At 40.3% G+C, this 24,751-nt stretch overlaps 1 long non-coding RNA gene across 1 annotated transcript; it reads left to right on the top strand.

Annotated features, from left to right (window-relative positions):
- The first annotated feature begins 19 nt into the window (after nt 1-19).
- Nucleotides 20-23,230, top strand: LOC144063724 (uncharacterized). The gene is made up of 3 exons (XR_013296629.1): nt 20-115; nt 10,849-10,913; nt 22,768-23,230. It is a non-coding gene; the product is annotated as an uncharacterized LOC144063724 (long non-coding RNA).
- Nucleotides 23,231-24,751: the final 1,521 nt, after the last annotated feature.

Below are 24,751 nucleotides of genomic sequence, written 5' to 3'. Positions count from 1 at the left end.
ATTAGAGACAGGTGTGCCTCGCAGGGCCAGAAAGACTCCCGATTGGCTGATAACCCGGAAAACAGAAAATGAGGAAAGGTTTTGAATGAGACAGCAATGGCGAAAAGGAACTAAGGTAAGATAAAAAGAAAGAAAGTCTACGGCTGCTAAGGTTCCGTATTGTTTAGTCCTCATTTCACATATGGCTGACCTTTTGTTCGGTATAATCCAAGCAAAAAATGTCAAATATTAAGAAGACTGGCTGGTGTGCACAGTTAGCCATATCACAATACATGTATTTTACTGTAAAATGTCCACTGTTACAATTATGGGATGTTTGGTAGAACAATGATTCCCAACCAGTGTGCTATGAGAACTCGTTATTCATCCAGTTTCATTTAATTGGTCTGAAAATTATTTAATATTACTAACGGTTAAATGGTCTTTCACAAGATGGACGAAGGTACTGTACATGTGTACATAAATCTTTTGTTTATCCACCCGTGGCTCTTCATACAACGGATTGCATCAGAGTTAAGTAAACGTGTGATGAATTGAGATTTTCACGGGTTTTTACGGTATACAGGGAAATCAGAATTAAGACTTGCAGGACTTTAGCATAGCATCACATTTTGCCACGGCATGCTGGGCAGCGCTGAGATCAACAGGAAGAGATGAACCATTATTACCCAGAATATGAGGCAGAGAAGGTGTGTGTGAATATAAATCATGCAACCCAATCTGCCACTCTTGGCCCTGTGACAAAATACCTTCTGTGAACAGGGCGTGGACTTGAACGCACCGTCCTGTCACTTTGCAACATGTTCCAACAATGTCTGTGTATAAAAAGAGCAACACAAGAGCGAGGAGATCAAGTGTTGTCGAGTGAGGACTTGTTGGGTGCGCGCCACACGGTGGTAGTGTTTCACCAAGCAATCCAGAAAGGACCGGAACGGAGCTGAGAAAGGACTATTGTTGTAAGGGTTGGAATGTATGCTGTTATATGTTGACGAGTAATTCTGTTGTGAAGGCACGTTTTGGGAATAAAATCAAGCCTTTGTTGTATTTGATGCTACTGCTTGTGATCCATTGCTGTAATTTGGTGCACTGAACTGAAAACAGAAAAGCAGTAGAATGGTTTTGTTTTTTTCTTGAGGCAGGTTGATCCCGTTACTTAGCACTCCGTTCTACCAGTCAGCCGCAGGCACTTATTTCAAGCTCTCCTGATTTATTGCCTGATTGTTCGCTACGGCCCAATGGAAGTCTCTAAAGCACCTTTCCCTGGATTGATCTTCGGTTGCCACTCCTGTCTTGCCCCGACACTTTCTTCCTGCCTTGCCGGTGCCCTGCCGTGCATTTCGTTGCGTTACATGACCTGAATCCAAACACCTTCCCCATTTTCAGAGGCTCTTTATCTGTACTTTGATGTTAAATGTGTTACTACTCTCCCATGTGTTGCTGCACTTGTCGCAGTAATTAAAAATTCATTAACATTTTTACGGTGTGGCGTACTGCAATTTACGTTGACTAGACGGGACGCTTCTCAGGCTGCGTTCAAGCTAATGTGGTTGTCGTTCAATTCTGTCGACTGCGCATGTAAAACACACAAATCCCATGTTGCCTAGCTTGAAAAGAATTAAAGGGATACTTGACCCACATTGAGCCATTTTTTAGCAGCAAAACGATCTTATTTTGTCCAGAATGAATTTGGTTACTTCATTATTTTCCATGTACAACTAATACCTTAAAATGCTAATTTTTCCACTTGCTGTCGACTGAAGATGACATCACCTGTGTTGAGGAAGTGGGTAACGAACCAATCGTGGCTCAGTTTGCTGACCAAACCCAGAAAAGGTGATGTCATCTTCAGTCGACAGCAAATGGAAAAATCGTTTTAAAAGTTATTAATTGTACAAGAAAAACAAAGTTATCAAATTCATTCTGGACAAAAACAATTATCAACAAGTATCCCTTTTATTAGAGTAGCATTATGCTAGTGGAGGAGCTGAATAATAATGGACTAATTAATAGAAAAGGGATATTCCGATGTCTTTTTTTATTTAACCTTAAATTGATGCGCGCTAACGATCACAAAACATTAAGCTGTATAAAGAAAATTGCTTCAGATAAAAAATAAGCATGAATATTTTACATCTTTCTTCCTACTATTCATTCTGTATAAAATATAAACCCTTAAGCACAAATGTTTGACCGCCCCTGGATTGGCATGTTCAATACCTTTTATTGGTTTCTGTTGGACAAATGCAAATTAGCCACGTCATTTGTTATTTAGCACTTTGAACTCGACATCATTCAACCGAAGAGGAAGCCACGGATCGAAACATCTTCGTTACTCTAGCTTCGTCTTTCTCGCCGCATGAGTTTATTTTTGTCTGCCGAGTGCAATGAAGGCGACGTGCGGGTCTTAATCAAATCCTAAAAGGCAGATTGCTTCACAGCTGCTTTGCGGCGCTGCCAAACGTTTGCAACGGTCGCAGCCTACGCCCTCGCCACCGCCGCCCTCTACCAGCAGCTGTCACTTGCTATCGTGAATCGGCGACCGTGACGGTGTCGTTAGCATCCCGCAACTGATCAAGCGCCTCTGTTTTTGAGATTGATGTCCTTCTCTGACTAACGTAGACGACATAGTGGCGTAGTTGTCATTTGAATTGCCTCGCAGTGTCACACTAGCACCTGAGTTATGCCCCTCCTACCTTTTGCTTATCTCCAAGAGGAGACCAAAAACATCGTTTTTGTTCTTGAAGTTTGGAAGATTCCAGCTGACACAATATAGTAACACACAGCAGGACGTGCGTAGCTCAGGCAGTAGTTTGGCTGATCGTGAGTTTGTTCCTCAACCCTTGAGTGACTTTTTTTCCTTCCAATTTTTTTTATTTTACTTTCTTCCAAGTGGAAATATTACTCTAAAAGTGAGTCTATTTGGTCCCACTCTAAATAGATTCAAATGTACGCTACAGAATTTACGGTGTGGAAAACGGGCAATTGTGAAGCAAACTCAAGCCATTGCTATATGATGAAATTCAGATTGTCAGGAATAAATATATACAATTTAGCGGACTTGAAAATCTTTAAGTGTACATGCATGCAATTGTGAAGCTGAGATACTATTTTGGCCAAGCGATTGTGATATCTTTCGCATGATTGCTTTGGATTGACAGCTGAGAAAAAAAATCCACCGCAGCCAGAATTGATGCACTTGTTCCCATGCTATCAATCTATCCTCAAACGGGAAAACAACAAAAGCTTTCCCCCCACCCGCCTCATCTTTACGAGCCCGTGTCCTTGAAGCGCTCTTCGTCGCCATATCGCCTTCACCTTAGCACGTTTGTCTGACGGCGGCGCGTCCGTGAGCACGCCGCACTGGGGGGCGGCGGCGGCGGCGGCGGCGGGGGAATTGATTTGAATAAAGCCGGCAGGAGAAAATGATGTTTGCGCCTCTAAACGGGAGAAGGTGGTCAAGGAGAGAGGGCAGCTGGTGCCTGCTTTGCATGCGCAAGGGGGTTTCGAAGAGGCGGCCAACAAGTTGACAGGGCGCCGCAGTGCCGCCTCAGACGACATCTGCTCGCGTAGAAGAAGAGGAGATGGAAAAAAAGATGTCCTGAGAGTCTTGCCTCTTTTTTTTTTTTTCTCCCCCCCTCCACAAGATTTCATTCAGCTGCTTTCTGCTTCACTGAGCAGCCAGCCAGCTCCAAGCATGTCTGACACGCTCTCGCATCCTTTACACAAAGCACACAAACAAAACCGCTGGCCACAACACCAAACATGCTCTCTGTTTGCATAAGGGGCCAAGTCCCGATTGCAATTAGCTTCAGGTTTGCTGTTTTCAAAATCAGAGTTCCTCATAATGCCAGCTGTTTTGACAGATCGGACAAGATTTTTCCCAACTGAAGATCTCTCAGTGCAAAAAGTAGCCCCTATGTGGCCAAATTGTTTTCTTACCCTTTCGTCTAAAAATTTAAGAGTAGATGCTAGTGGAGAGTAGCGGTTTCCCAGTCCAATATTTATAGCGGATATTGATCCCATATCGGCCCCAAAAACTAAACCGTATCGGATTATATCGGCCTCCATTTAAAAAATGTCCGATATTAGCACTCATTAGCACAAATGCAAAATTTGGAATATATGGGTCATATTTCACATACTTGATTGGTATCGCTTGATCAAGTTTCTTCTAACATTTCATTAAAAAAAAGAATCATACATCGGATCGGTATCTGACAGTACATGTGCAGATCTATGTCAACATCACATCAATTTTCATGATGTCTATGCAGCACAGTCATTTTATTTTATTTTTTTACACTTATCAATCTAACGGCTTGATATAAACAAGCAGCAATTCGCAAACGCTCTCGTCGCAGACTAGCTTTGGTTGGAAAACGCCATATTTTCAAGTGCATGAATGATGTTAAACATCGATCAGCAGGCCTAATGCTAACATAATGCTAACCTTCGTAGATGGGCTAATGGAAATTAGGATCGTTTTAGAGCAGCAACACAAACAAACAGTACACAATAATACTTACATGTTCACTGCATTTCAAATTCAATTTTAGATTCTAGAATATAAGAGTTATGTATAAAAAATAAAAAAGATTGGAAGCATCTTCATACAAATCGAAACCTTTTTTTAAAGGCAGAATTTTACTTCGTCTGTATCTAGTGCTGGGCAATTACGGATAAATAAAACCAATTCTTTTATTTTATTTTATTTTAATTTTATTTTTTAATTTTTTTCCCGGAGAACTCAGTATTGAGGGCAGCACGGTGGCTGACTGGTTAGCACGTCCGCCTCCCAGTGCAGAGGACGTGAGATCGAGTCCGGGCTTCGGCCTTCCTGGGTGGAGTTTGCATGTTCTCCCCGTGCTTGCGTGGGTTTTCACCGGGTACTCCGGTTTCCTCCCACATTCCAAAAACATGCATGGCAGGTTAATTGAACTCTCCAAATTGTCCCTAGGTGTGAATGTGAGTGTGGTTGTTCGTCTCTGTGTGCCCTGCGATTGGCTGGCAACCAGTTCAGGGTGTACCCCGCCTACTGCCCGAAGCCAGCTGGGATAGGCTCCAGCACCCCCGCGACCCTAGTGAGGAAAAGCGGCCAAGAAAATGGATGGATGGATGGACTCAGTATTGATCATTCGGTAATTTTACTGATTTGACATGTCATCATCATTGCTATCTCTTTTTTAAATTATTTTTATTTTTTTTTATTGTGTATGTGCGTGCGTGTGGGCGTGTATTCATTAGTTCGCCTAAAACCTATTAAAAAATCCCATACCGTTCACCTAAACCGAACACTTCAGAACCCAGCCAGAGACCCGAGGAAGGACCAAAGAAAGGAAAGGAAAAACCAATTCTTTTTGTTTGCTATTGTGATCACAATTCTTAAAAAATCTGTTCGGCACTTGAATCATTTTTCTTTGAAATGTTTTTTTTTTGATTGTGAAAAATCAAAATCCGGATTATTTTTTGATCAATTGTACCTAATGAGGTGTCCAAGACGCATCTCAGTGTTTCGGGCCTGCCATTAAGAGTTGCGCGCCTGCCTCCGCCGGAAAGGAAAAACACTCATAAATCAGCCACGTGAAGACGGTAAAAGAGCTCATGAAGAAGAATCACGGCCCATTTAATGGCAATAAAACGGCACTTCCTCCGTTGTGTGTCGCCCTGACAGAAAGTTGAGCTTTTGTGCGCAATTATTTATTAGAAGTGCCGCATGACGTGCCTCCGCCATAACTTGTGTGACAAGTGACGCCTTTTTAATGCCACTCGGGCTTTGTTTGATGTGACAAGGCCCGCTTTTCAAAGCCCAGGAAAAGTGTCTGTATCCCACTTTTTGGCTTTTCACTCGTTAAAACTGTATTTTACGGGCTAATTAAGCCAAGTGTGTGTATTTATGAATCGGTCATCCACTGTTTACAAGCCTTAATGGCGTCGTTGCACTTGGCTTAGGTGGTGATGTTAATGACTGTCGTCACTTTGGAGGTCGCCGCCTTCTCAAATAACAACAGAAGCAATTAGCAAGCTCTTGCCCAAATCTACACTGCGCTCATCTTTAGCCAGTATATTGTGCAAATGGCATCTTTTTATTTTCTTGCCCTCTTGCAAATCGATAGGAGTGCAAAGTAAACAAGCTAACGGTTGGAGACTGACGAAGACAGTTTGCGGAAAATCGCACGATAATCAGAAACTAAGTGCAGAGATTTGCGGTAGATGTTTTCACGCCGAGGCCAGGGGAACTCTTCTTAATTGCTTCCACTGTCACTGGCGGAGTCAGCGGGGAGGCCGGGTTGGCACTGCCCCCCCCCCCCCAATGTGATTAGACCCCCAGGTGCCAAATGATTGACATATCGCGGCACTGGTGCAGTGCAGTCTGCCAGCAATTTGTATTTATTATTTTTCTTCTAATTGTTATGCCCCTCCAGAACAGTAGCTGGCGCTATTTACCACAAAATGTTGTAATCCACCTCACTAGCTGTCTGGAGAAGAAGAATCTCCCTAGTCTCTAATCAAGATGACACGTTTTTGGCAATGCCATGTTGGTTTCCCCAACTTTTATGTTCAGATAGTTTTGGACGGACATCAATAAGTTAACGTTGTTTTGCACAAACTAAGAATAAATGCATGAGCTGAATGACGAACAGAGGCGTAAAACAGGAAACAGAATTTCAGAGCGGCCCTCCAAATTAAAAGCATAGATTTCAAAATAAGATATTTAAACATCACACACAAAAACAGCTTGAAGGATACTTAATACTTAGTATATATGCCCTAACGTTAAAGTCTAAAAGTGGGGGATTTAATAAAATGAATAACATTATGTGGCTGTAAATAAAGTAGTAGTACGAGTAACAAATGTATTATTTTTTTCATAGGGTGCGTGGAAAATGAAATAAAGGGACAAAATATGACTTCAGGGGGAATTGTTCATAGACTTTGAACGTTTTTGTTTTCTCCCGCATGCTTAATATGTACTTAAATACATTTCAACATTTAGAGACTCTGATTGAAATTATTTTTTTAATGAAGCAAATCATTTGGCATCATTTTTGGATACCCTGAAGTATACACCCCCCTCCCCCAATTTTATAAGAGTCTAGCTCCGCCAGTGCACCAAATAAAGTTCAACTAAAGCCTGGAGGTTTAGCGCTAACACTCACTGCTATTTAAACGCTTCATAATTTCCGCCTACATTGTACAAGGCCTCAAATAAAGTCCAGGTTTTCTAATAAGGCTTTTCTTGCCATTTATTTTCTTTTCTCGGACCATAACACAATCTCCAAAACACACGTTGGGATAAATGATTTTGATCAAAGAACATCAGGTTGTGATTGTTAGTCATCTCATGCCTACTTTTGTGTTTGCCACCAGTCTCGCCTAGTTTGCCCTCAAGATGGACTGACGTACCGCCTGCGCTGAAGGGCACGCAGGCCTTGTTAAGCAAATGGATCCAAGCTCGAGGGCGGGCGTGAACGTTCTGCTTCACGCCACACTTTGCCCCGCCGTCGCGTCCCCATTTCTCAGTACAATTATCTAAATACCAAGTCCATATCAAAGTCTAAATGTGCCACGCTGTGCAAAAAACGGAGACTTTTAAACGGATTTCATGGCGACGATTGCAAAGGTCACGGGCGGGAAAGAAGAAAAAACTTCTCCAGGCGGGAATATTATTTCAGATATGATAAGTAAGGGTGGCACACTTTTGGTGCTAAAAAAAAAAATGCATTTTTGAATGTCATTTTAGATGATAAATTGTTTGTTGCAGTCATGAATTAAATTTTTTGGGTATGATTACAATTTATTTAAAAAAAATATTTAGTTGCATATGTTATATATGTAATACTGTAACGATGTAAAAAAAAATAAATGGTGAATGTATATGCAAAATCATTTCGCTCATAACTATTATAGTTAAATTAATTAACCATGATTTTATTTTTATTTTTTTACATAGGTAATTTTATTTTATTCACTTTTGTTCATTTTGTTGTTATAATTTTAATGAATTAAGCAATTATTTGAGCAAATGTTAAATGTATAAGTATTATTAATGAATTAAGGGATTGCATTTTTAAATTATGCATTTTAAACACAATCAATTTTTTGAATAAATATATATATATATATATATATATATATAAATAATACATTTCATTATATTATTTGACTATTAAATGAAATTATTATTTTTTTATGTGTATATAAATGTAACATTTACATAATTTCAACCAATTATTTAATAGGATAAAAAAAATAATTTATACATAGAAGCTAGGTGGGCTTTATTAAAGAAGAGTCGTACTTTGCGAACCCCTGCTCAAGCCATGTCCGATTTTTCCACCTAGCATGTAAATCTTCCACTCCACGACAGCGTGACTCGCATACACATTGGGCAGGAACATCCGCTTCAAGCCCTCGAACCATCCAGGAAGATGTGCGCAGGGTGTCGCCCAGGTGATTGGCTCCTCCCGCGGCAGAATAGCAGACGATTGGCTCGAGAGCAGGACGGCGCAATTAAGGATGGCGCTTGTCCCCTGTGGGGTCGCGTTGTCCCGGCTGCCCAAATTGGCCTCAGTTGATTTTCATTTTTCATTTTTGGGTGTTCCAACAGTAGAATGTCACTAAATCGATGTTCCCAAATTACTGCTGCCTTTGTTTTTGCCCTCAACGAGTAGACGGCGTACCGAACAAAACAAAAAGTCATTTTCTAACAAGTCAAGCAAGGTTCCAAATAATATCGATCAGAAACACTGTTAAGTTAGATATATTTAAAAATAAATTTATTGTGTATTATGCTCTTCTTAAGAACTTCAACGGGTTGATTTAGTTATACGCTAACAACCTAGCGTGTATTTTTAGCATGGTTATAAGTAGTGTTCATTTTGTCAACGAAAAATAATTTGGTCAACGCACATTTTTCACCAAACTAAACTAGACTGAAACCCTCATTAATAAACAATAAGTGAGACTAAATCAGTACGCATTTTCGTCGACTAATGGAGACGAGACGAAAATACTTCATTTAATAATAAAAACTGGACTCGAATCTATGGACATTTTAGTTCATGAACAAAAACAGGATGAAAATCTTTGCTAACAGTGACACGCCCCCTTTTAAATCGGCAGCTATCGTGTAACACAAGCTAGTCGGCCGTTTGACGTCTTTGGGCAGGAAGGAGCCAAAACAAAAAAAAACAGCGGATTGTCTTTGTGTGTGCCCGTCCTTCCGTCTTACTACTTTTAAAAACGCCCAATTTGATAAGATCTCGAAAAAGCTTCAAACACCAGAAACAGGCGAGCCCTGCTTGAGATCATTCAGAACGATAAGTTGCGCTAGTTTTTGTTTCTGGCATTTCAAATATGTTCACTTTTCTGCTTAAACCGTATAGAAAATGGATGCTCATCCTTACATGAGTCTGGGGGGGGAAAAAAAAAAATCCTCTTTGTTTTTGTGCCCTGCGTCCCCTCCATCAATAAATGACGTGCGGCGTTGACACATGCGCCCTATTATGTTATCTCTGCAGGCTCTTTTTTTTTTTTTTTTTTTTTTGTAACGTCCATCTTACCGACGTGTCATCTTGCGATACGAGCCTGCGTGCCGCTGTCTGCCGTCCGTTGACCCGCCGGCCGCCATCTTTATCGCCAAGGTCAACCAATTGCTGATGGCCGTTTCATGACTGTCAGGCCCGGGGGGGGAGGGGGGAGGGGCCTTGCACCCGCTATGTCGAGTGGGATTGATGAGGATTTTAGTGGCGGTTGAGGGCGCGGGGGTGACAAACTTGACAGGGTGGCGGCGTCTTGCCGCACACCCGCGGTGAGGAAAAATGTCAACATGAAAAGGTTACGCAGCGGCAACGGGTTCTAAAGGAGACGTAGAGCAGGTTGACGGGGAGGTTGCTGCTTTATTTATTACGCGAGCATCGCAATAAGCATCGCTGCAATATTTGCACAAACACTCTTTGAATTAATATATGCGGTGGATAGAAAAAGTCTACACACCCCTGTTCAAATGTGTCTAATACTATATATATATATATATATATATATATATATATATATATATATATATATATTAGGGGGTGTTAGAAAAAATTGATTCGGCAATATATCTCGATTCAATATGCGGTCGAATCGATTTTTAAACATCAATTTTTCATGGGAATATATTTACACATTAAGCATGGAAGAATGTTATATTAATAGAACATTAAGCCTTAATATTTTTATTTCAGTGCTGTTCAAACATGAAACCGACTGCAACCTGACTTTTCAGATAAATAAATACATTTTCATACAAATCTTACAGTGTACTTGTACAAGTTTACTGATGAGTATTTTCTAAATTTGAGTTTAAAAACACACACCCAAAAAATCGCAATAATCAATTTATAGATTCGCATCGGGATTAATCGGTATCGAATCGAATCGTGACCTATGAATCGTGATACGATACGATACGATATACTTTTATTTTCCCCGTGGGGAACTTTTTCCTGGACTCCGTCCAGCTGCAGTTTACAGTAAGAGAAAACAACAGAATAGAAAGAGATGAAATTAAAATTAATTGTGATACAAATTGAATCGTCAGGTTCTAGGCAATTCACACCCCTAATATATATGTATATATTCCAGAATGTGATCTATAATCTCTGCAACTCAATTGAAAAAGTAACAAAAATAGTGATGTTGCCCGAGTGTGCGCACCCTCTTAAAAGTGGGACGTACCCGTGAATGAACCGATCGCATTCATCCAACTCGTGTCAAATGGCACCAACGAAAGTGCCTCCGATTCACCCCCAAATGAATTTCAGAAGTTCTAGTAGGCTTTTGCTGACTTTCGTTCCCTTGCAGGAGCCTGAAGGCTTTTGTGCCCTTGACGTCACGCCATGCTGTTCCGTCCATTCCCATGTGGCGAGGTAGGCACACAAATCTGCACTCGGCACCTGCTCGGGGGCGACATGCCGACATGCTGCGTTGACACTGTTTGCTGTCTGACCTCTTTGAAGACAAAATCACTTGCACTGTTTACGTTTTTTGGCAAATATTTATATTGTATCAGAATGTGTTTTTTTTTTTTTTTCTCGACCGCCTCATTTTTAAAAAAAAATAGGCAGCTAAGTTATTTATTTGGTTTCATTTCACACACGGAGTGAGCAGACCCTCCACAGACTTGATTTGCGCGTTCTCCAAAAAAACGAGCCATAATTTGGCTCCAAACACCGCAAAGCCTGTCAAATGCTGACGGCCTCACGTCTGTCCGGATGACGGATGGAAAAAAATGTCCAATCTATTTTCCATGGCGTGTCCCCCTTTTGATGCCCCCGTTTTAACCTCGAATGTCATTGCTTTTGCGCAACGTGTGTTATTTTCTTTTTAATTGTTTATCAGAGCGTTTTGTCATTCCGTAACGGCGTAGAGCCGCAGTCATCAATCAACCGTCTAAACTTCAAGAGTCACGTGCTCGATCTGCGCTTAAAGATTCGCTAAGCGACTCTGAGGACGAGGAATAAAAACGCCGGCCTCTCTTTTTTTTTTTTTTATGCAGCATTAAACCCCGGCCAATTAGATTTCAGACTTTGCAGACTTCTTGTCCAGACATTTTAGCTCCGACATCCCTGCTTAAATCTATTGGCCATCACATTCTTATTTTAGCTCAATCTTCCAGTACATTCTCAGAAAAGGAACATCCTTTTATTATGATTCTTTTTTTTTTTTCATAATAGTTCCAATACTACACAGTTTTATTTAGCTGTAACCTTTTCATTGGTTGGGCTGGACCGCTTTGCTTGCCACATAGTCTTATTAATTCTCTTTTGTGGGACTTGTCCAGTCTCCTGCACAAAGCACGCTCCATAAAAAGCTCGACTGAATGAGTTTATTGTGCCAAAAGCCTGCAGAACGTCTGACGTTAGTTGCGCCGTTGGAATTGGACCGCCGTCTTCAAGGAAAAATCCTCCTTCCTATTCCGACTGCCATCACAATGTCACGTTTTGCCTTTTCTTTGGCTTTTTTTTTTTTTAGTTTGTCTCAGTTCTCTTATTTTCTTCTTGTGAAACACGGGACCATTTTCACAACAGCAAAACTTGAAATATTTAGTTCGATTGCCCAATTTATTATTATTATTATTTAATTTTTTATATTTTTTTCGATTGCCCAATTTATAATTTTAGCAAAGTTTAATGCTTTGAAATTTTGAGTTCGTCCAACTTTTCTTTTCTTTCTTTTTTTCTGGATAGGTTTTTTTTTGGGCTGGGTCAAATAGATTTTCCTTTTCGAGCATGATATCGATTCATAAAACCATAAATCTATTATTTCAGTATCTACCCCCCCCCCCCCACCACCATAAATTAACAAGAAAATATCAATTTAAAGGCCAATTTTTGGGTGATTTTATGGTTTACTTGAAATTTACTGTTCACATGAATTTAAAAGTATTTATGAAAGACCTGATTTATTACACTTTATGACAATTGAGAATGTTTTTCATTTATATTTACAATTGTTGAATTAGAATTATGAAAACATTTTCACCTCATCCTGGTGTCAATGTTTGTGTAACACTTAAGTGATTATAACGCATTACTTTCATTAATAAATAAATAATCCAACCTGGTAAAATTCGTGAAATTTAATGTTTGTGGAGTTTTAATTTTTTTTAATTCATGTCCTTGACATTTAAGGAGAAATGATGTTCCATAATTAATCAATATCGGATTGAACTGAACTGAAGTGAATTGAATCGAATCAGTAAAAAATCGAAATCAAATCAAACTGAGCTGTGCATCGAAATCGAATCGTTTGAGGAAAATAGAATCGAGACCCACCCATACTGGATAGACATTTAGTCATTTTGGCTCCGGTGCCACTTTTGGCAAAAAAAAAAAAAATGGTCACATTCTGCTCGAAGGACTTTCTTTTCTTTTTTTGATGACAAAAATACAGTTTGCTTGATCGGTATTTGACAAACGGCAAATTCCATTTTAGTTGACATCAAGTGTCAGTTTAGGTTTGTCTTGTACATGCATTATCATAAACCAACATTCGCCCAAAAGCTCATCATCAACGTGATGACAGCAAAACGTCTGCAAAGATCAACTTTTGACGATTTTTTATTTTTATTTGATTTTTTTATTCTACTCCTGTCAGGTTATTTACTACTGCGGGATATGCGGGAAAAAAAAGAAAGAAAAGAAATGACACTGTGCAACGTTTCCGATAAGCTGCCTTCTTACTTGATATCACCAGAGTTGTCGGTTTGTTTCGACCGGCGGGCGCTTCCCACGTGCTTTGGTTTCTTATCTGACGGTGGCAGCTTGAATGTTTGATCCCTCTGATGTTCCATCACCTTCAAGGCAAGTCGACGAAAAAAAAACAAAAAGGACCACAGTGGTTTACAGCTTTCCCAAAAATGATGACGCGGAGCGCCCCCCCCAAACACAAATATGCGGAGAACCACCCCGAGAGTGTCCCTTTGTGGCGTATCTGATGTGAGGCATGAATAATTTGTCATTTTCAAGTCGAGTTGAAGAGAGTCTGTCAGAAAAACCAGCAGGAGCTTGACTTCAAGAGAGAAAAAAAAAATAATAATCCACTTCTGAATTGGATGAATCTGAATTGGGAATATTTTGTTGACCGAGATGATTGAATTTTTTGCGGTATGTCGTCTTTGCTCAAAGAAGCACGAGCGTCACTTTGATGGAATCGTCACACACGGGGGCGGGGATTTTTCAGCGTTTCGTAAAGCGTGCTACACGGACCTGACTGCTCTCCAGCAGATCACTGACGGGAATCGCCCGACACCACCGGATAATCACTCAGGATCATCTTCAAACCACATCCGATAATTGGGCCCTTGCTAAGTTTGATTGAAAGATCATCAGATTGTCGGTCCAATACGTACAGTGCTTGGCGCAACCCACACCACAGGATAATCGCTCAAGATCATCTTTTAGAGACATCATTAATCCCGATTGTTGGATGAACTTAACACTTATCATTTTCACCCTTGACTGTTTTCCCTACAGATCCAGAAAAAAGTCATTTAACTCGCCACACCACACAATAATTACTTAGGATCATCTTTGAGAAACATCCGATTATTGAGCTTTGATCAGCCCGATTATCGGTACGTGCTTACGACAGTCTTCTCAAAACTTGAGGATTTGCCGATCATAAATATTGAACAGGTTTAACATTTACAACTGTTAGGTTGACCATTCCAGAAACAAAAAATATGTCTCAACACAGGATAATCTTTTCAAGAAAACCGATAATTTGACCCTTTCTAATTTAGATCAAAAGAGTAAAATACGCAAACTCTGTACCCCATTTAAAAACATTGCTGTAACCATTTTCGGGCAATTTGGGGATGAAAAAATCCCTCCAAGCACTCCGCACACCACAGGATAACCCTTAGACATTTGACAATTAGTTATTTGCTGACTTTAATCGAAAGGGAAGAAGAAAAAAAATTGGCCTGATTATCTGCCCATATGTAAATTGGGAAGGGAAAAAAATCCTACATTTTGACGGCACAAAGCTGCTATTGTGGGGTTCTATTTGATGTGTGTGTTCGCATTGTCAGATAATCTGATGCAAATCCAATTTTCCTTTGGAAACGGCCTGATCCTGGTCCAAAGTTATCGAAATGTTCTCTTCTCTGTGCCACGGCCCGCATCCCAATTGTGCCACTTAGGAGCTAAAAAAAAACCCTGAATCGTGTCCGCTGAGCCATGCAGTGTAAATCCAGCCCAAACTAATCCCGAATTTTGGAGTGTCGATGTGCCACCTGGGGAGGGGGGCGTGGCCTCCTGAAAGTGCTTGATTGTCATGCCCAAAACAAAAATGGTCACCGTTGCCTCGCATGGCACGTCACGCTCCCAAATGAAAAAGTACACCGCGACGACGAGCGCCTCGTTGAACCGAGCTGGCAAAAACGACGGCAAGAGATTACATGAGCAGTCACGCCCCGCAAACTAATCCGGCTGGGTGATGTCGGCCATGACGCCCCACTGGATGGAGGAGATTAACGCCACTCCCCCTTTGACACCACAGCGGACGCACGTGAAGTGCGTTATTGGGCCCCGTCCGTCTCAATCACGGCCGCGCCATCAATCTCACCACCTCAACGTCTTCATTGGCGCCCAATCACGTGCAGAACGAAAAACATTGTGGGATTGTGGAGAAAGACAATCAGGTACAGGAATGCAAATGCAAGGATGGCGATGCGGCCGCTCAGCGAAAATGAAATTATAAACAGATGTAATGCTTGATCCCAAATGGAGTTTGCGCATTGTTATTCATTGAAAGGCATGCTTGGATTAAGCCGGTCGCCTCGCATAAAAACCAACAGCGATATATTGCCACTTAAACCAATGAGGGTGCGACGAGATCGGCGCGGGGTTTTCTTTCTGCGGACGGACAGCCGACATGCACCCGAGAGAGACATCACATCAAGTGCAATTTCTGCAGAAATGGCGTGGGAATTCTCAAGATAAATGATGTGAAAATTACAAAGTATTAATAGTGACATTGTTTGACAAATGATTAGTAGTCAATATTGCATTTGTACTAAAGAGTTGTCCAAGCAGGCTTCGCACCTGCCGTAGAAGAATCTGTGACATTGTGTGTAATTGTAATGAATACGTCAATATTTGCTGAAAATGCGTTGAATTTGAGTCAAAGCTTTCTGCCAGCTTTTGCAAGGCCTACACAATATTGTGTTCTATTGCTATAAAAACATGGAAGCTACCAAAAGAAAGATTAGAGTCTCTTCTTTCGTCAGGGGAACAAAAAAAGTTTCCGTTTTTGCAGCCATCTGCATTAGAATATAGCCAAGTTTCATCATTATTCACAAATCTGTTCAAAACAGTGGGGGGGGGGGGGAAACCGCTAGTTTCAACATGGCCCTGGTTGATCTCTTATACTCTGCTGCCACCTGATGGAGGTTTTTTTGTAATAACTACCAATTGCTTTAAGCGACCTCTTCAGGTCAGAGGCTGCGTCAAAGCCTTCTGTATGCTCTAGTACAAAACCCCCCGAATAAATACATTTTTGGGACCGTGGTAATATTTAAATAGAACATATTTATACGTTTTGGAGAGCAAATGAGTTTTAATCATCCAAAAACATCACATAACGCAACCAACGGTTTTAACTCTTTGACTGCCAAAAGCGTTAAATAACGTTTCGTAAAATCCTATGGAGGAGTGCCAAAGACGTTAAAAGACGTTTTTTTTCAAAACGGGTGAAACTAACCATTTTCTATTGTTGATTACTCAAAAACGGAATAAGGTAGAAACAAACTTTTTTTTTTCTGATGGAAGATGAGAGTCCAATCTTGTTTTGGCAGTATGTGTGTTTCCATAGTCCAAACACATCATTTTCTATGGACCTTGAAAGATCAGTCAAAATGCTTAAAATTGGCTGGCACCCACGGCATCCCTTTTCTGAAAACGTCTGGCAGTCAAAGAGTTAACCTTTAAAAATCAAAGACTAACAGACAAAGTCGGACCCAAGCTCTTTTTCTAGTTTTTCTTACCGGTTTAATTTGACCCGCAACATAACAGGCTGAAGGCCCAGGTTCGAAGCGCACGGCCATCATCCAAAAGTGATGGATTTATTTATTTTTTTTCTGGTTGGAGGGGAATGGTTGGGTGCATCTGTGACGCATGGAGATAATCTTCTTCACTGAGCCCCCCCACCCCACCCCCAAACAAGCTCTGGAGGGTCAGATGGCTGCTTTCCTATCACGATCAATGTCTTGCTCCACAGATAACAGGCCCACAGGAGTGTGGAGCCAATAAGCCGACCAGAGCCTCCAGGATGCGGAATAAACTTCACCAGCGTGCTCCAAAAGAACCCTTTTTAATCATTAGGCAGCATGTGTTTTTCTAACTGTAATAGTTGCCCACCGACAGTAGAACCAAACGGTGTGTACCCCAACTTTTGATTGAAAGGAGAAGGATTTCACCACATCTAGCACAGTTCATTTATTATAACTATACATCAAATATTCATTCTTGACTATTATTTACTCATATCTACTAGGGATGGAACGATATCCAATCATCACAATATGAAGTCACGATACAATCATTATCAAGATATTGAAATCGAGGTTGGCGATGCAAAAAAAAAAAAAGAGGTGACAATATTGTGCAATGCATAAAAACAACCTGCAATCTCTAATAACACTTAATATTGAGGCACACATTGACTTCCTCCACATGTTGACTCACAAGCATATGACGTTCCCCTTCATCTGACCATTAGCGGGGATTTTAAACCTAGAAGGGCCAAAACATGCCTTGTGAAAATTAAACTGCACTAAAAAAAAAAAAAAAAACGAGCCACCAGAGGTTGTTAGGACTGCACAAATGGAAATCAACCTGACATTTAACAGATGTGCTGCTTTTGATAATGTGACATGACGACGCCGATATTGTGGCAGTTTTAATATCGCCATATCACGATATTGCCGTTATTGTTACATCCCTATCATCTACAATTTAGGACATCGATCATGGAAACCTTTCTAAAATGGTCAGACCACATAATATCCATCCATCCATTTTCTTAACCGCTTGTCCTCATAAGGGTCGCGAGGGGGGGGGGGGGGGGGGGGCTATCCCAGCTGACTTCGGGTAGTCAGTCGCATCACGTGATAATTCATAAAATGGGCATCGTGGGACATCGCTGACAGTTTTTTTTTACTGATGGTTCACAAATATCGGTGTCAAAATTTTAACTTGGCACGGCGAAAATAACAATAAGGGTGTGACAGAAACGTACACTAATATAATCTTCATGTTCAACCGCAATGTGGCCAATCAGGATATCGGACAGTCTTCCATTACCTCTTTTTTTTTTTTTTTTTTTTTTTTTGTGGAGGTCTGTCTGTGTCTAAAAAAAAAAAAAAAAAGTCAAGAAAAAGTTAGACTTTTATCCTAACTCAAAGACTGAGAGGAGGGGGGAAAAAAAAGAAAAGATTTGATTGATTGACAGTGTCCAGACCATAATATCCTTGCTTTCCCACCCTGAGGATTGAGACGAGGAAGCTGAGACCTTGACCCATTCGCCCCGCAGCGCCTCAACTTGGACGACGGCTTTGCGTGAGGCCGACTCCACTCTAATGGCTTCGCTATTTGCCATCATTGCTCATCTCTCACAACCCCACCGAGACGCCGTTATCGCAGCAACTACCCCCCCCCCCACCCCCCACAAAAAAAAATGAACGCCATCATCATCATCACAGCATCCATAAAAACAAACACAAACCAGGAAAAAAAGTCTGTGCTTGCTTGCAGTGGAATCTCAGTCAGCGAGAGCATCAATATTGCACAATCTTAATGATAAGCAACATTGAGAATTATGCAAATTTCGCCTCTCGTTTAGCCTGCAGGAAGGACCAATATTGTTTGCGCTGGATGAGATGAATGATGTCACCTTTGAGTCATAAATGAGCGGCAGGCGGCCCAACGCGGACCTCCACCAAGACTTGGCAAATGTATTCCTCGCACATCATGGAAAGTGGATGGCACAGCTGCATTGCTTTTTTTTTTTTTTCACAGCTGCATTGCTAATTACCGCCATCATTTATGTCTCAGGTGACGGACTCAAAACGCTTTCATTCTTATATTTGGTTTCAGCTAAATGAAAACATAATTATTGTTATGATCCAAAAAGTAGTGTCATGATTTGTATTTGTTTGTTTTCGTTTTTGGTTTAGTTGCATGTTATGGTCTATTCTTGTGGCTCATGTCTTTCTCGTTAAGGTTTTATGTCCATCTGTTACTTTGCGTCATCCATTCGTCTCCTTGTCTTGTCAGTTTGTTTGTATTTAGTTCCTGGTTTCTGGTCAGTTCTTTTTGGATGGTTTGCTGATTAGTTGTCCTCTAGTCCTGTCTATGTAATGTAAGTGAGCGTTTGTTTCTTTATATATATATATATATATATATTTTATATATATATATATATATATTTTATATATATATATATATATATTTTATATATATATATATATATTTTATATATATATATTTTATATATATATTTTATATATATATATATATAAAATATATATATATATATTTTATATATATATATATATTTATATATATATATATGAGAGAGAAAATCGCCGCATGTCATTGGAATGGTGCCTGCGACTCAAAGTGTGCTTGCAACTTGAACTCGACATTCCATCACGGTGGCCTTCCGGCATTTTCCCGTGACCGTCAATCTGGATATGACACGAGATCGCCCGCGTCCCGACAGATGCCTGATGGGTGGCGGCTCTAAGGGGGCTGTCATTTAGGTCCGAAGACTGACGCCCCCACAAACGGCACACAAACGCCCTGGGGTGCAATCGCGGCGCTCCCTGATGGAATTCTTGGCGGGGAAATGTATTTGCGTGTTTGACGCATCACACACTCGGCATTCCCGTGGAGGCAGATTGCATTCCTGCTGATAAAATATTACGATCCAGGAGAGGCTATTCAATGGTCTTATAAGGTCAGGGTTGCATTAAAGGGGCTCCAAGCTGGTCATTAAATGTTACAAGAAGTGTGTGTGTGTGGAGTGGGGGCTACATTTTCCGTGCGAAAACAAGGTCAAGGATAATTGTTTTTCTTTTGTCTTACTCCATTCAAACATGGAGTATTCCAGCATTTGAGGACAATTGAGCTCTCTAAATGTTTTTCAGAGCTATAAAAATATTTGTCATTTCAACAACATTTAACTCATTTGCTCCCAAATAAATATTTTTATTTTAAATGTTTTACGTGTCCCAAAGACGTATTTATACGTTAAAAAAAATAAAATAAAATAAATTATATGCTCGAGCATACAGAAGGCTTTGATGCAGCCTCTCAACTGCAAAGAACGGTGGAAGAAATTGTAGTTTTTTCACAAACTGCCAGCAGGTGGCAGCAGAGCAAAAGAGATCAACCAGGGCCATGTTGAAAGAAAAAAAACAACTCAGTTACTCACAAATAACTCTAAATTGATAGTGTTTTTGGACCAGATTTTTTTTGTCGGCGATGTCACACAAAAACGTTTCCCGAAGAGGCGTGTGTGAATTAAAAAAATTCAATTTCTCCGGAGCCCATCAACCTATTTTCAATATTCTGGATGCCTTGATGCACTTTTGAACTCATCATTTGGATGGACTGTTATTTGTCACATTGCTAATATAAGCTAGCCCAGTGGTGTAGCGGTCCCTGGAGATGTGGATATAGTCTCAATTTTCACTTTTTTTTTTTCTTTTAAAGTTACCGAAAAAAAACTCCGTTATGAGTACACACTCACAATAATAAATGATCATGACTTGTTATGAGCAGTTTATTTATTTTGCCTGGATACTTTTAAATTCAATTAGCAGGGGATACAGAAACTGTTCTCCAATTCTGGTATGGCCCACATATTGACCAGAACTGTCTGGTATGGCAAAGCTTCCATCCCCAAATCATGACCTTCAGGTCGAACCGGCAGTCCGTGGGAATGTTGTCCTGGCTAAAGTGAATTAGGTTGCAGTAATGCATTACGTTCCCCGGACAATCTGTCATTGTCTACTCCAGTTGGTCGCACGGGCTCATCCGGCCCCATCTCCTCATGCCATTACTCTGCCAGCCTGGGTGGAAGATCCGTGTAAGGAGTCCCGCCAAGGTCACGGGTTCCTCCGGTCCTGTATATGCTTTACAATTGCAAGACGCAAGCACAATTAGCAAAAGCGTACGTCTTCCCGGACCGTCCGTTTGCTGGAGGTCTTCATGAATAAACGATGGCATTTGTATCATTTATGAGCCGGAGGATGATACTTGTGTCCAAAGACGACAGAGTCCTCTAATGGGGTTTCAACTTGAACCCGCGCTTCACATGAGGAATGGTAATATCAAATATGGAGGACGTTTTTGCGAAGGGCCATTTATGAGTTCAGTCGCAACGGCCGGATCGATGCCGTTCCTCCCAGCAATTTTGTTTTCATGACACGCTTTTCAGTCTGCTCTGTACTCCGGCTGACTGCTCTCATTTCAAAAGTGAAGAGCGCTGGTGAAGAATGTTGCATGAATCAGCATGCTCTGTCTTTCTTAGCAGATGGGCAGTTTGGGCCCGGGTCCTCCCCTTTGCTCTCGGATGGCGTCGGCGGACAGTCCATCAGTGGAGAGACACTTCAGATTGCCCTTGGAAAACAAAACAAAAAAAAAACGGTAAAGAGTCTTGCAACAAACACGCGGTGATCTTCGGCTGTGCAGTATCGATTCTGATGTCCTCAAGTTCAATTCACAAGAGTTGAGTTCAATTAGGTTTTGTTTTTTTCTGATTCCATTCAATTCACTTCACTTCAATCCAATAGTTGCTTCCGAAAAAGGAATAAAAAATTTCAATTTTAAATATTGCCATGGTCCCAAAAACATATTTATACGTTTTTATTATTTTTCTATGCTAGAGGATACAGAAGACTTTGATACAGCCTCTGACCTGAAGAGGTTGCTTAAAGCAATGGTAGTTATTAAAAAAATAAATTAAAAACACTGCCATCAGGTGGCAGCAGAGTACGAGAGATCAACCAGGGCCATGTTGCAAAAAAAAGCGCTTTCCCCCACAGTTTTCAGCAGGTTGGTGAATAATGATGAAACTTAGCTACAGCATATTCTAATGCTAATTGTTGCGAAACGGAAACAGATAGAAATGGTTTTATTTTCCTGATGAAAGAAGACACTCGATTCTTTCTTTTGGTAGGTTTCATGTTATTATAGCAATAGAACACAATATTCTGTGGGTCTTGCAAAATCAGTCCAAATCCAGTAAAACGACGGGGGTTGCTTCAGTCAAAATGGCTGCCAGTGAATGAGTTAATTATGGAACATCAAGTCTTCTTAAATATCAAGGACATGATAAAAACTCCACAAAGATTAAATTCCAAATTTGGCGGAGGAAGTAACTGGTTAAATGCTTTAAGGTAAAATCACTTAAGTGTTACGCAAACATTTAATTACTGCTATGTGAAAAAACACTTTTTCTATATCCATATTTTAGATTTTGACGTTTTTGGGATGTTGTGGATTTTTTTTTAACTCTTTGACTGCCAGACGTTTTCAGAAAAGGGATGCCGTGGGTGCCAGCCCATTTAAGCATTTTGACTGATCTTTTGACTGATCTTTCAAGGTCCACAGAAAATTATGTGTTTGGACTATGGAAACACACCATTCTACCAAATGAAAGATTGGACTCTCATCTTTCACCAGAAAAAAAAGTTTGTTTCTACCTTATTCCGTTTTTGAGTAATCAACAATAGAAAATGGTTAGTTTCACCTCTGTTTTGAAACAAACGTCTTTTAACGTCTTTGGCACTCCTCCATAGGATTTTACGAAACGTTATTTAACGTTTTTGGCAGTCAAAGAGTTAAAAATGGACATAAGTGTTTTTCCCCACAGCGGCGACGATTTCCATCAGCAAAGATGAAATGTAAATATTTTCATAATTCTAATTCAATAATTGTAAATATAAATGAAAAAGATTCTGAATGGTAGTACAAGAAATCCGGTCTTTCATAAATGCAAGAGAATACTTTTAAATTCATGTGAACAGTACTGTACATATGTCAATACAAAACAACCTTTGCTTTTAAAATACTATTTTCTTATCAATTTATGGGGGACAGATATTAAAATAATCGATTCACGGTTTTACGAATCAATATCAGGCTCGAAAAGGAAAATCGATATCGATTATTCGTTTTTTTTGTGTGTTTTGCTTTTCAAACCCAGCCCTGTTGTCGGACGTGGCAGGATACCGACTGGGAACGTCAACGGATTGTTGAAACGACTTTCACATCATCTTATATTGAGACTCTGAACATCAAATTGTGGTCACATGAAGCTGCTAACATAAAATGCTTGGGACGTAGTAACTGTGGGCCATGGGGAACATAAAAGGTTGGGACTACAGAGCATTGGTCATTTTGGGAACAAATGACCCTGGGGATCCTGGAAAACAGAAGCGAACCTCGGGCACCGGCAGAACTCTGGAGACGAAAGCAGCCTGGGAATTCAACGCAATCTATGAGGCAGGAAACCATGGAAACTATCTAGGAAAAATAGCACAATATGGTCAAATAGAGCCTTGGTTAAAGAGGGAAGTCAACCGTAAACATTTCTTGACAATAATATATTATATGTGACGGTTATAATTCTTTAATACAAATATACAAATTTCCTCCTGTAAATAGCATTAAGCATATAATTTATACTGTACATGTATTCGTAAGTTGTAAAATGTCTGAACTCCTCTTTGTTTATGTTTAACAGATTTAAAACATGATAAATCGTGCTGTTACGACTAAGTATCGTCTCAAATGTTCTCCAATTTCGATGCTGCAAATGTATAGAAATCGGATGCTGAGAAACGTTTCCCGGGAGGAGCAATATGGCGGCTTCAAAAGTCTCGGCCTATCGGCTAGCCAGTCATATATGCGGATCAGTGCTCGACGGCAAGAGGCAAAATGGCCGCCTTGCGATATTGATTAAAAAAAAAAATGTAATATTGTAATGTAATATTAACCAGAATTCCATATTTGGACGAGTGGGGCTTCATAGAACATATTATTGTCAAGAATAAAAAAAAATATTTTTATTTTTAAAAACAAATGTTCTATAACCACCGTGATAGCCCGAAATGGGTCCAAATCTGATCAAACGCAAGCATTTGGAGTGTCCTTTCGAAGAATCCCATCAAACAGGTAGACCAAAAAAAAAAAAAAAAAAAAAAAAACAGCTGACGTAAAAATGTTGAGAGCTATTAGAAGATCCAAACGGCTCATCAGCAAAAATGGTAAAGCCAGGCTTTAGGACCTTTGGGAGAATATCTCTTTGACTGCCAAAAACGTTAAATAACGTTTAGTAAAATCCTATGCAGTGCCAAAGACGTTAAAAGACGTTTGTTTCAAAACAGAGGTGAAACTAACCATTTTCTATTGTTGATTACTGAAAAACGGAATAAGGTAGAAACAAACTTTTTTTTTCTGATGAAAGATGAGAGTCCAATCTTTCATTTGCTAGTATGTGTGTTTCCATAGTCCAAACACATAATTTTCTGTGGACCTTGAAAGATCAGTCAAAATGCTTAAATCGACTGGCACCCACGGCATCCCTTTTCTGAAAACGTCTGGCAGTCAAAGAGTTAATTGCATTCTGGGACCCTGGGGACATTCTAAAATATATAATCATCATTCGGTTGGAATGATTATGAAAATGTCTCTTTTGTTGCTTCCAAAAGGCAAATGTTTCACGACATGAGAGGAAATGGCTTGTAAATGTCCGTCCCTTTTTAAATCCTTGCAAAACATTCACTTGCTCTCCTTCTTGCCCGTCAGGCACCGCAACGTGTCAGGCAAGGACATTCCCGACTATTTATCTCTTATCACAGTCAGTAATCACATCCTCTTGATGCGCATCATCAAACAAAAGAGCAAAAACACACCTCGGAGGACACCGACGCCACAATTTTACCCGGCGGCCGCAACAAACGCCATCGGGGCAGCCATAAAACTTTATTTGCCTGCATTTCTTATATGTTAAAAAGCGCAAATAAAGTCGCGCCGTATATTCCGCGAGACAATAAGTCCAGGAAAAAGGGGATAAAAGTCCCCCAAGTTGCCGATGACCTTTCAAATTGCCATCAGTTGCTGCGCCGCGGCCGCATAATTGCATTCTTTTACTTCCTTTTATTGCGCGCGCCAAAGCCGTTTTCCGT

Source organism: Vanacampus margaritifer, chromosome 14, assembly GCF_051991255.1.
Source record: "Vanacampus margaritifer isolate UIUO_Vmar chromosome 14, RoL_Vmar_1.0, whole genome shotgun sequence".
Classification (NCBI taxonomy): Eukaryota; Metazoa; Chordata; class Actinopteri; order Syngnathiformes; family Syngnathidae; genus Vanacampus; species Vanacampus margaritifer.
This window is presented reverse-complemented; position numbering and strand designations above follow the sequence as displayed.